At 39.3% G+C, this 12,518-nt stretch overlaps 1 long non-coding RNA gene across 1 annotated transcript; it reads right to left on the reverse strand.

Moving 5' to 3' along the window:
• Window positions 1–10,955: 10,955 nt before the first annotated feature.
• On the reverse strand, window positions 10,956–11,840 carry LOC141910941 (uncharacterized). The gene is made up of 2 exons (XR_012619948.1): window positions 11,342–11,840; window positions 10,956–11,255 (listed from the first exon to the last, which is right to left on the reverse strand). It is a non-coding gene; the product is annotated as an uncharacterized LOC141910941 (long non-coding RNA).
• Window positions 11,841–12,518: the final 678 nt, after the last annotated feature.

A 12,518-nucleotide genomic window follows, 5' to 3' on the forward strand; every position in this document is an offset into this window, starting at 1 on the left:
GTCGACTCGTTAAATACGGCTCGGTTATTCGACAAAATTAAAACCCGAGTTGATTCTATAAAACGACCAGTAATATCTGATAAAAGAGCATTTTCACAATCGATGAAATGACCCCGGCAATTACAACGTTCAGGACACGTGACCTTACAGTATGACTCGTCATCCGAGTTATGTTTACAATTTACGACACCGTCGCAAACTTCAGATTGCGGAATACATCGTTTTTCCTGGCCGCATTTAAACATTCCCGGACACGACCAAGTCTCGCAGTTTCGTTCATCTTCTGAATTAGGACAATCGGATCGACCGTCACAAACGTGTCTGATCGGTATACAGTAAGATGCCGGACATTTTATAGTACCAGCCGCGCATTCGAAGTCATTACACGCGAGTATATGTTCAAGATTTCTACATACCGGGAAACCAATCGGTAACCTTTCTAAAATACACCTTTCGTGTCGGGAATAACAGCGAGGAGAATTAAACGAACATCTTTGTTCATCCGATTCCTTACACAGATCTGTGAAACGAGTCGAACATTGATTGTCATCATTACAGTAAACCTCGGGATTCACTGTCATATTAGTAACCAATTCGTCTTCTTCGAGACTTCCGCTACAATCCACGACACCATCCCGATACAACTGAAAACTAATACATTCACCGTCCGCGCACGAGAACCCCTGACAAAGTTCGGGAGTGCATCCAACCTCATCGGAACCGTCTTTACAGTTGGCTAGTCCGTCACATCGTTTATAACTATCGATGCATTGGTGATTGGAACAGCGATATTGCGTAGATAAACACGGTGGATGATAGCACGAGTTCTCATCCGAGCCATCGACGCAATCTCTCATAAAGTCGCAGAAACCGCTAATCGATATAACCTGTCCATCGTTACAGCGGAACTGACTGTGTAAATTGATATCCCTACAATCGAGTTCATCTTCACCGCGTTGACAGTCGTGTCTGGTATCGCATACGCGATGGTCGCTGATACATCTTTGATCGTTACATTCAAACTGCCACGATTTACAGCCGCTTATAGAAGCTAACTCTTCACCAGTTACATTAAAGGTACACAACACGGAATGTACTTTATGTTTTGTATCATCGAAAGGTTTCAATAACCATTTCACTGATTGAATATAAGTAATTTCATTTCTGGTCACCAATGGTTTGATAACTTTAAATCCGTCGCGGTCCATTGTCAGTATAGCGCCATATTGATGACGATATTGAAATTCACTGACCAAATTATTCATATCGCTTTCTGTATTTGAAGTCATTCTTACTATTTCGGCGCGGATGCTGTGACACATTTCTCTAGCACTCCGAATATTCAAACCTCGATTGTTTTTCCAGTCGGTTAGTATTTGATAACATCGTCCGGAAATAGTTACCCAACCTCTTGGACAGATTGAATTAATCAAAGTAACATCGGGAATCATTTGATCTATTGTTTTATTTAAGTCTGTATTTGTTGAATTGTTCGCATCGTTTATCGTTGAATTGTGTTTGTTTTTGATGTTGATTCTCTCGGATTCACAAATGAATGTCGTGTGCGTCTCCTCGATTTGACACGGGAATCGAACCCAGTTCGCCGATCCTCGTGGATTATTCAGTATCATCACCGTACACGGCATATTGACGTCATTTATCGGTTGTTTTCTTAGCGGAGATATCAATCCTCGAATAACTTCTGGTATCGTTTCATTAATAACAGGTTTATACCACTCTGTGTAGCTCAATGGTTTACCGTCAGTCCACGTGTAATAACCATCATTCTGTTTCGTGAATAAAATGAAATATATCACTTCTTTAAAAATCTTTCGATTTTAATTCATATTAGAATGCATTAGTCTTACCTTCCATTTTAATCCAATCATCATTATGAGCGCTTTTAATGTATAAGCCATTCGGAGAAGTTCTGTAGCGAATAATCTTTTGATCGAAATCATTTCCTGTTCTGAGTTGATACTGAGTAGATGTCCCGCGTACTTCTGTCTACAGTATATTTCAGCGTTCTCCCAATTCAGACGTTCATCTCTGATGAATCTGATGCAGGAAATTCCGGAATCCAGAAATCCTTGTTTACAGTAAAAATCATCGAAATGTTTAATCGGTAACGACTCGTGTAAAGTGTATTGTATTTGAAATGTCGGAATGAAATTGTTTACTTCAAAACGCAAAGTATTATCTGTTAAACTATAAAATATAAGTCCACGAACCGCGTTGTTATCACATATTTTAGTATCATATTGAGAGTCAATAGTTTTGAAATATTCACCATTATGAAAAGGTTTATAATTCATTAGTTGTATTAGAATAATCGGATCATTCGCTTTATTGTTGTATTTTTCACATGAAACTGGTCCAATAAATTTGACAATAAATCTGTAATATTGAAATATATTTTGTTGTATCGGGTTTTCAAATCTATATGAAATAGATTTTGATGTACGTCCTGCCCGACCTGGATAGTTCGGTGACTGCACGAGTCCACATTTATCTTTAGTAGTAACTGGGAGACGGGAACCGGCAAGTCCCAAACTATCCGCTTTTTTAACTCCTAGACATTTACGACGTAGTTTAACTATTAGTGGTCGCCGCCAGAATCCAAACCCATTATCTGTGAAATCTACAGTGTTTAATACGAGACTGTTATTAAGAAACTGATTACTCAAACTCAAAAACTGATCACATGGCAATGACATCTTGAGAAAACATCGGTCAATTTGATATTCGTGTTCTGATAATGTGTGAATTTTTTTCAAGCGAAAGCGTCGATTTTCAGGTGTAATCACGAGACAGTGTGACGTCATATTGATCTGACGTTGTTCTTCCTGTAGAACATACCTGTCACAATCAGTAGGAACAAATTGAAGAGATGATCTGAACGGATCACCAACTGATAACTGATTGTTATAGTAATAAGCGTATGCTACTACAGTAACCGGTCCACCTGATGTAATCAGGCTGACGACAGATCGACCGTAGTATGAACCAGGACAATACGGACCATAGCGTCTAGCTGTGAAATTACTACCATCAAATATATAAAAACCAGCTCGATCACAGGTTTCTGATAGCACTGTTAGTTTCAACTGTTCTTCATAGATGTTCACTTTCCAGTTTAGTTGTAATGTAGTTACACGATACAATGTATTCTTTGATCTCGGGAACAATCGATAAGCTGATATTGAGTTTCTGTATGAATGCTGAAATATAAGAGAATTGATTACAGCATTGAACGTTTACAATACGACAATTTCAAACCACTCACAACCTGAAAATATCGATAATAGTTCTCCTTGTAATCCAAACTAATCTAAATTCTTCCACTAATCATCATAATTACTTTGCGTAAACAACATGTGCTTTGGGTTACACATACCCGCTGTTATTCCAAGTTTCTCGGTAAAGGTTCACTGGTCAAAATCGCCATCAAAATCATAGATTATTACAATGATTCCATTACACGAACCTAATTTACAAATCATTGTAATAAACTTACCGATATCTGCGGCTTGTTGACGTAGACGTCTGATATTGTTATTGATTTCACTTCAAATTCTATTTTCAAATTCGATCTTACAAAATCCGATGTCGTTAAAACGCACAGAATCACGAGAAATCCGTCTGATTTTACACTCAGAGATTTAAGATGGTTAAAACTGAGTAAAATATCAGTTCTCACAATACGTAACCCTTCCTGTTTATATACACCAACGACACCTGGTGACGAGACGAGATCACGTGTCCAGTTGAAGACGACGTACTGCAGAACATCGACTGTCATAGACCAGCAGTATAAGTGTTTAGACTGAGTTACTATATGTGGTATTCCATCAATTGTAGTGAGCAATCCTGATTTATTATAGAATTGAATTAACGGGTTAGAGATGTTCCAATCTGATATTTTGTAATCTTGCACGAGTAGCCGCGACTTAAACGACACAGTTGGAATGACACTTTTAAATTCTACACACGCTTTATTAGTTTTAGTATAAAACGATGAAGGCGGATGTCCGGTTTGTTCTCGTATAAGAGCTATAGGTTCACTGGTGCTGTTCCATCCGTCGTAAATTTCAGGACGAGTTTTTATTGGATCCTCACCTGGTTTCAACCTGAAATCTATCTGTAAAAACGTTAAATTCATTCGTCTGGCATCCCGATCCATTCTAACAACAATTTACATCGCCAGGCAGAAATCATGAATCCATAACCTGTTTGAGTTGGTAATTCTTTTACTGCATGTTTGTAACATGTATGTACGATTTTCAAGCGACTCTGTTCCTCAAAACGATATATGATGTAAACCCGACTACCTCGCGCTCCATCGACGTTACTCCTAAACAACAACGAAATCAAACCGTTACTGCGGATATCTAATTGTTTTCTTCCGGTAGCGCAGAGTTTGTTGTCGGACTCGCCGACGAGAAGGTAGTTTTCGTTACAGAATATCGACGGCTCGATGTCGTAGTAAACTTGAACGAGAAAACTTCCCGGTAAAGAGCTGTTGACGAACCAACGACATTCAACACCGCGCACTAACGACGGATAGTTCGGTGAAACGATGTAACCAGACGTAGAATCGACGGAGTATTGAGTGTTGTTACAAGATGAACTGACTGTAACAGACGCGGCTTCCTCGACAGAGTTTGCGCGATCAGCCCGCGTAAATATACAGTCTCCGCAAGCGATCAGTAAAACTACGAACAACGCTTTCATTCGCTGCATATTGAACACAATTCACGCTTCAAAACAAACACATTTCTAACTAGTTCCAGGTTTGCGCGACATTTCTCATAAGAGTCGCTGTTAAGTAATGACAAGTTGTCAGAATGTCAGAAGTTGACGAATTGATCGAGTCCAATTATTTTGTAAAAAGATCTCCCATCAAACTGGCGCCAGTCTCGTATTTCTGTTACTTTCACCTGCGCTCGGTTTCGCAGTAATTACCGCGGTTTCTAAATTTAGACGTGTTTCAATATATCTTGTTTATAATCATGTGCAATTATTTCTCTAAAAATATTTACTGTCGTTCCCGAACTGCGTTCAGTTTGTGATAATATTCTATGACATTTTCTATCTTTACCTCAAAATATTCTGCGTCTCTGTAAAACACTTCGTCAATATCTGTTCTGATAATTCACACTCTACAGTCAATATAATAACTGAGTTGAAGCTAAGCGAAGCGCGTGGATATCTGATTGTGGTGAGTAAGGTCTTGTTCGGTACAGATTGTTTTGAAGAAACAACAGCAACCAAGTAAGACGGGCATGACAGCGGTAGATCCGGAATCTACACCTCGGAATACATCTTCCTACCAAGTTTAGAAGGAATCAGAGAAAAAAAATTTTTCGCCGAAAAAAAACTCCTGGACTTACACCTTAGATTTTTGCCGTTTTTGGCCAAAAAATCGAATTTCTTCGATTTGCTTAAAATTTTAGTCCTAAGTATTTTCGGGGGTGCTGATTCCAAATCTGCAATCCCAAAAACCCTGGGGTCTAGGGCCTTTTTAAAATTTAAGGGGTACCCCTAAGAATTCGAATTTCTCATTTTTGAGGCCTCGGATCCTAAGAATTCTTTCAGATTTGTGATCAGCACCCCAGAATACATGTCTATACTAAATTTCTCCGAAATTGGAGACAAAAAATATTTGACCCCTAACCCTCATTTTGGGGGGTACCTTAGATTGCCATTTCTATGATACACCAGTTACTAGACTTAACTCTAACATAACTCAAATTTATTAAGTTTCATGTATATTTTTAGGATGTTTGTCATCAATATGGCGGAACTATTGACGGTTGTTATGGTGGTGACGATTCCCCCTTTACCTACAATCAGTAGAGAATTGATTTGAACATTATACAGACATTGATGCAGTGGAGCAGATGGACCAAGATGAACCAGGACGAACCCCAATAAACCAGGATGAACCAGGACGAACCCAGATAAACCAAGATGAACCAAGTAGAGTTGTGACTTGGAAGAAATGTTAGAAATTGATGTCTCATTTTAATAGTTATCAATAGGTACGTAGGCAATCGAGGCTGGAGACATGCTAGACATTTTAGACATTTCCGAGTTAGATTGCTAGGTTTTAATTCTCGACCACAGAACTTGAATCATCAGTCAATGGGATATCACTGGTATCACATTGATTCAAGTTAGGAACAGACTCTACTGTACTGTAATAACATAGCGCACCAGAAACAACATGTGTGATACTGATGCATCATAAATCTGATATCTGATATTGTAAATATGATTTCAGGTTTCGATTCCTGGGTTAGTTCAGTCAGTTCATTGCGGAGTTGATCACATGTTCGCTTTATGCAAGACTTTTATTTGATATTTAACTCTGATGCACATTTTTCGCTGAAATAAATAAATTTCACAATAAATTGATTATTCACTAATTTTGTGGTGGTTGTAACTGATTTTCTGTTCTAGTTTAAGTGGAATCTCGTTGATATGAATCTTGTGGGATGCAATTGTTGAATCAAACTGGTTTCGTCTTTACACAGATTTGTCGTATTAACGATGTTCAACTGAAGTTTTTCCAGTTGTTTGCACCAATTTGTGGTTGGGAGAGTTTGATTTTAACCCTGACCAAGAAGGGTCGACCTTAATAGGAGGTTTAATGGTTCACGTGCTGCAACTTTGATGATAGCGTTGGATGAATGCACTTTTTTGGAGAATAAAATTTAATTTGCTTTAGATTCTGTCTGTGGCATGTGAGTCTACCTCTTTACCGCTTTATGCAATTAGATTCCGTTGACAGAAGAGTTCTATCAAAAATGGCTTGAAAATCGTTTTAAAAAGAAGATCCCCTTTCCAAAAGCTTAAAAATTAATTGAATTATTCATAGAAAACGGAATCGTGGTGAATAATGAACGAAATTCGGCTAAAAAATATCTGTATTACTTGCATGCCACAGTAAGATTGCGAGGCTGGGTTAGATATCAACCGTACAGTGCTGCCCCTATGAATAACGACAGCGGAATTTCTGTGAACTAAAATAGCGCCGCCGGAATATGAATTTCCCAAATTACGTACAATACGGACCAGTGTGGCGCCTAATTCTGATTAAATATGATACTATGAATACTTTATAACTTTTTAATGAAATTTTCTTATTTTTTAGGGAACGATATTCAATTTTGATAGCTAAAATTCACTTTCTTATCAATTAATTAGTATTTATATTCAGAATAAGTTATTCAGTTATATTTTTGAATGATAATTTATCATCTGAATTGACAAAATTTCCATATTTTTTCTTCGATATATTTTAATTGCGCGCAAATAATCAGGGAACATTCAAACACCTGTCGCTCTCTGCCAGACGATACTAAAAATATCCCGATTCAAATTTACTCTTTTAAGGTTAATTCTCTTATAGAATAATTGTTTGGTTCAAACGTTTTAGAGCAGTTGTAAGATTTGGAGAATTCCCTCGGAATCCGGCCCGCAAATCGGTAATTAGTTCGTCCACTACGGCCGTCCGAAGACTCTGGCAAGCGAGTATTAAGTTAGTTCACGTTTTCCCCGCTATCGTTATATGTAGGGGCAGCACTAGACGGTCGATATGGAAATCGTGCACTGTGGAGCGCGCTCAATTCAATCTCTAATTCTTTATTTACAATGAAACTAAGTCTCTCAATTGATAAAGACTTTAAAGCCACAATGATTCCCAACGTACGAACTTTGATATTGGTTTAAAAGATAAGAATTCATGAGATATCGTGCCCTCACAGACACAGGGACTTTACAGACACGTCCATCCACCACACAGGGACCTGGAGTCAAGTGTTTAACGCCAACGGTAACCTTGCTGTGGCCGTGGTCACTTTCACTTGGCCGCTTAAAGTAAGACATACGTAAGAATAAGAATTCACAAGATTTCATGTCCTCAGGGACACACAGGGGGACCTCACAAACACAGGGACCTCGGCACTCAGTGTCAATAACCACTTTCACTAGCCAGGCGGCGCCGCATGCACGACATGGTGCAGGTGATAGTTTCACAAATCTTGATGAGCTGTTGTTACTATTCCTGTTAATTCCTCCTCTTTTCCACATGTTCAGCAGGTTACCATCACCAGCTGAATCGACCAGTTTCACCATCTTACTCCCACAGTGGCCGAGTATATCAGTTATGTAAAAACAATCTGTTAATCCAGTAAAGTTGTGAAAACTTTTGCATAAGCCTTTACTAGTATGTCTGAGAGTTTGAGTTTGAGTTTGTTAATGTGTTTCTCTAGACACTGTTTCAATTTCATATTTCAGGTTTTCCTCTCTGGACTGTCGTTGCTAAACTTCATCACAAATACTGGATGTGGACTTCGTCTGAAATTCTTCAGTTTTACTTCTTCAGTCAACTTCTTCCGGACTAGTGAACTTACCGGACTACTAGTGAACTAACCGGACTATATGTGAACTTACCGGACTACATGTGAACTATATGTGCACTAACCGGACTACTAGTGAACTAACTGGACTACATGTGAACTTACCGAACTACATGTGAACTATATGTGCACTAACCGGACTACTAGTGAACTAACTGGACTACATGTGAACTTACCGAACTACATGTGAACTAACTGGACTAAAAGTGGATTGATACTCGTAAAAAATAATCAGTGGTTGACTCCTGAAGGTGTGGAACTCTGTATGTGGAATTGTGGAACTCAGTGGACTATTATTACTGCTAGACAAGGGAGGAGAGACTTGTGTGAGTAGAATTTCTTTTATGTTTCAAAAACAATTATGAGAGAGCAGTTTATCTGTAAACATAGTGTTTACTGAGTGTCATAAGAATTGTCAATGGAGTTATTTATTTATAGCAGCCTGTAATTGTGTGACAGGAATTATAATTCAGGGTTTTAGTAAGAGTATCAATTTCTGCCTTAAAAATTAATTGAATACTTGGCTCAATAGATAAAATTGTATTTTTGGACCAAATTTCATCAAAATTTGTGACGAAAATAAGGGTCAAAACACAAAATCCTGAATATCTCATTTTAGAGGCCTCAGATCCAAAAACTAACTTCATATTCGTGATCAGCACCCCAAAAAACATGTATGTACCAAATTTTATTAAAATTGGGCCAAAAAAAAATTTTGACTTTGTACCCCATTTTTGGGGTGCATATTTTGGGCATTAAAACCCTTATTTGCCAATGAAGATGAATTCCGATTCAAAATCTGATTGCATATCCGGAATCTACACCACAGAATACATCTTCCTACCAAGTTTCGAAGGAATCAGAGAAAAAAAATTTTTCGCCGAAAAAAAACTCCTGGACTTACACCTTAGATTTTTGCCGTTTTTGGCCAAAAAATCGAATCTCTTCGATTTGCTTAAAATTTTAGTCCTTACTATTTTCAGGGGCGCTGATTCCAAATCTGCAATCAGATTTTGAATATCTCGAAAATTCTGGGGTCCAAGGCCTTTTGAAAATTTAGGGGTCCTCCAAAAAATTCGAATTTCTCATTTTTGGGGCCTCGGATCCGAAATATTCTTTCAGATTGGTGATCAGCACGCCAGAATACATGTATGTACTGAATTCTATCGAAATCGGAGACAAAAAATATTTGACCCCTGACCCTTATTTTGGGGGTACCTTAGATTGCCATTTCTCTGATACACCGGTAACTAGACTTAACTCTAACTCTGTATGTTTGATTGATGGCCTTAAATCTATTAAGTTTCATGTATATTTTTAGGATGTTTGTCATCAATATGGTGGAACTATGATCAGGACTACATCAGATGGTGTGGGCAGTGTTCGAACTCAGCGACAGGATAAACAAACAAACGAACTCATATTGGGAGAACTTGACTTCAGTTATAGTGAACTTTATGTCCACGAGGACAAAATAATAACATTACTGCTGATGGGATTATCTGTTTGAACTAGAAACTGTAAACGGCATTCTAGATAGAAAACAAGAGGAACATAAGTTCAGGTGATATGCCATCCTATCCTCTCTATCTCTTTCTATCCTCTCTCATTCTCACTCTCTCCTCACTCTGTTTCACTCTCATCTCTCCTCACTCTGTTTCACTCTCATCTCTCCTCACTCTGTCTCATTCTCACTCTCTCCTCACTCTGTCTCACTCTCTCCTCACTCTGTCTCACTCTCTCCTCACTCTGTTTCACTCTCATCTCTCCTCACTCTGTCTCATTCTCATCTCTCCTCACTCTGTCTCATTCTCACTCTCTCCTCACTCTGTTTCACTCTCATCTCTCCTCACTCTGTCTCTTCTCACTCTCTCCTCCTCTCTCTCTGCCCACTCTTGTCTCATTCTCTATTACCATCTACCGGGTTGAAATGGGAACTAGTTCCTGTCTCGCCCGGTAGATGGCATTATTTTTTTGATAAAATTTGCTTAAGCAATGGATAAATATGAGTTCCTCTGTGTGCTGCCAGCACGTCCCTATAGCGTAGTGGTAGGGTGCTGGACTTTTAGTCGAATGGTTGGTGGTTCAAATCCCATTTTAGTTGATATTAAATATTGATGTTTCAATAAAATGTTGAATTTTACTTTTGCAAACAAGCTGTAAGAAATTCCTACTTTGAATTTGGAATAAATTCTTTGATTTGTACTTTGCGTTTGTCCTTTCCGTGATTGTGTGAGAAGTTGTAAGCGGAAGAGTTCTTTCCGGAGCAGTGTCGAGTATGAAGTTGTGAGGGGAAGAGTCCTTTCCGGAGCCCGAGACAGAGATTTTTAGTAAGACGAGCATTTTATGTATATGGACGTTTATTTATTTACGTTACTTTATAACATGCGGCAAAACGAAATAATGACGGAGTAGAGTCTGCGTCTCGAGGTTTGGAGATGGTGCCTTGGTCTGAGTAGAGTCTGCGTCTCGAGGTTTGGAGATGGTTCTGTAGTCGGAGTAGAGTCTGCGTCTCGAGGTTTGGAGATGGTGCTTTAGTCCCGAGGTTTGGAGATGGTGCTTTAGTCGGAGTAGAGTCTGCGTCTCGAGGTTTGGAGATGGTGCTTTAGTCGTAGAGTCTGCGTCTCGAGGTTTGGAGATGGTGCTTTAGTCGGAGTAGAGTCTGCGTCTCGAGGTTTGGAGATGGTGCCTTAGTCGGAGTAGAGTCTGCGTCTCGAGGTTTGGAGATGGAGTGGAGTCTGCATCTCGAGGTTTGGAGATTGTGCTTTAGTCGGAGTTGAGTCTGCGTCTCGAGGTTTGAAGATGTTGCTGTAACTCAAATATAGCCGGCTGAAAAACAAATCGGATAATCGTCAAGCTATTGAAGAAGATTGAATATGCAAAATGTAAGGATGGGTGTAGTTTAATATAATTACCTTATCTTAAAATGTAAAGATACCGAAACAGCAAATGTGGGTTGATACGGTTCCCAATGCAGCAGCAGCAGCAGACTAGTTAGGACGTTGCGACAAACGAGTTGTGTACATGTAGTTGTCAGTAGTAGCGAACTGGTTTCGGTTTAACCCTAAAAAGACACAATATTCATAATGTATGAATGTGCGCGAAATAGAACATCGGAAATCACCGACAACAGCAACTTGTCTTCATCAGCAAATTAGCCGTCATCTGTTTGTAGTTGAAATCAGACATCAACAGCAGCAGCAGCAGCAGCAGCAGCAGTATCGGGATCTCCTCCGCAATCATCAGCATCAACAGCCGCCAGTCTCATCTTGCGTTCTCAATCGCTAGGCGTCACAAATTCCTTCACGTTCCAGTCTCTCCTAACATCATCAGCCGCTTATTAGTAGGTTGTTTGCTTGAAGCCACACGTTCTTCACGCCTTGTTGCAGAGCTCTTCATCACTGGACATCGGTTCTCGGACTGGCACCGGGCGGCTCGAACCGCGCTTCTTATACCTACGTCAACCAATCAACGACGGTGCATCATCGATGCGACCGGAATGGATCAATCAGAAAGCTCGATCGCGCATTCCTGTGACAGACCCGAGTCCGTGACGCTAATCCGAAAGAACTATTCAATTCGTGCCAAACATTTTCAATGGGGCCTACAGGTCATCGAGTTTAATTCGACTATTCATAGAGGCACATATTGTTTAAGATAGAAATATCGAATGCTACGATTTTTGCCTAAAATTGTAAGCTGAAATTTTATCTAAACTATCCAACAAACTTTAGTGTAGATTTCCCTTCTATTTACGTCTGGTTTTGAACTATAATACCGGCTCAATTTTACTATTTTCGAGTTTTGCTTTAGGATATCGAAGTTTGCTTAAGGGTTTGTGCAGTGACGCGGCACTATTGTGTAGTAGAGCGTATGGCAGGTCTCCAGTGAGTGATTCTCTATTGGATAGAGTCGTTTTGAATCCGAATTTATACACAAGTTCACCAGACATCGCCGCGTACACATCTTCTTTAACCGAAATCTGGTGAAGTTAAAAAAATTATCAAAGTTTTATCATCAGTTGAGAAAGAACTGTGATTGATCACCGCGCGCTGCTTGCACCGAATAGTCGCTTGGATTTCTTCAGTTCGA

The sequence above is a fragment of the Tubulanus polymorphus genome, chromosome 9 (assembly GCF_964204645.1).
Source record: "Tubulanus polymorphus chromosome 9, tnTubPoly1.2, whole genome shotgun sequence".
Classification (NCBI taxonomy): Eukaryota; Metazoa; Nemertea; class Palaeonemertea; order Tubulaniformes; family Tubulanidae; genus Tubulanus; species Tubulanus polymorphus.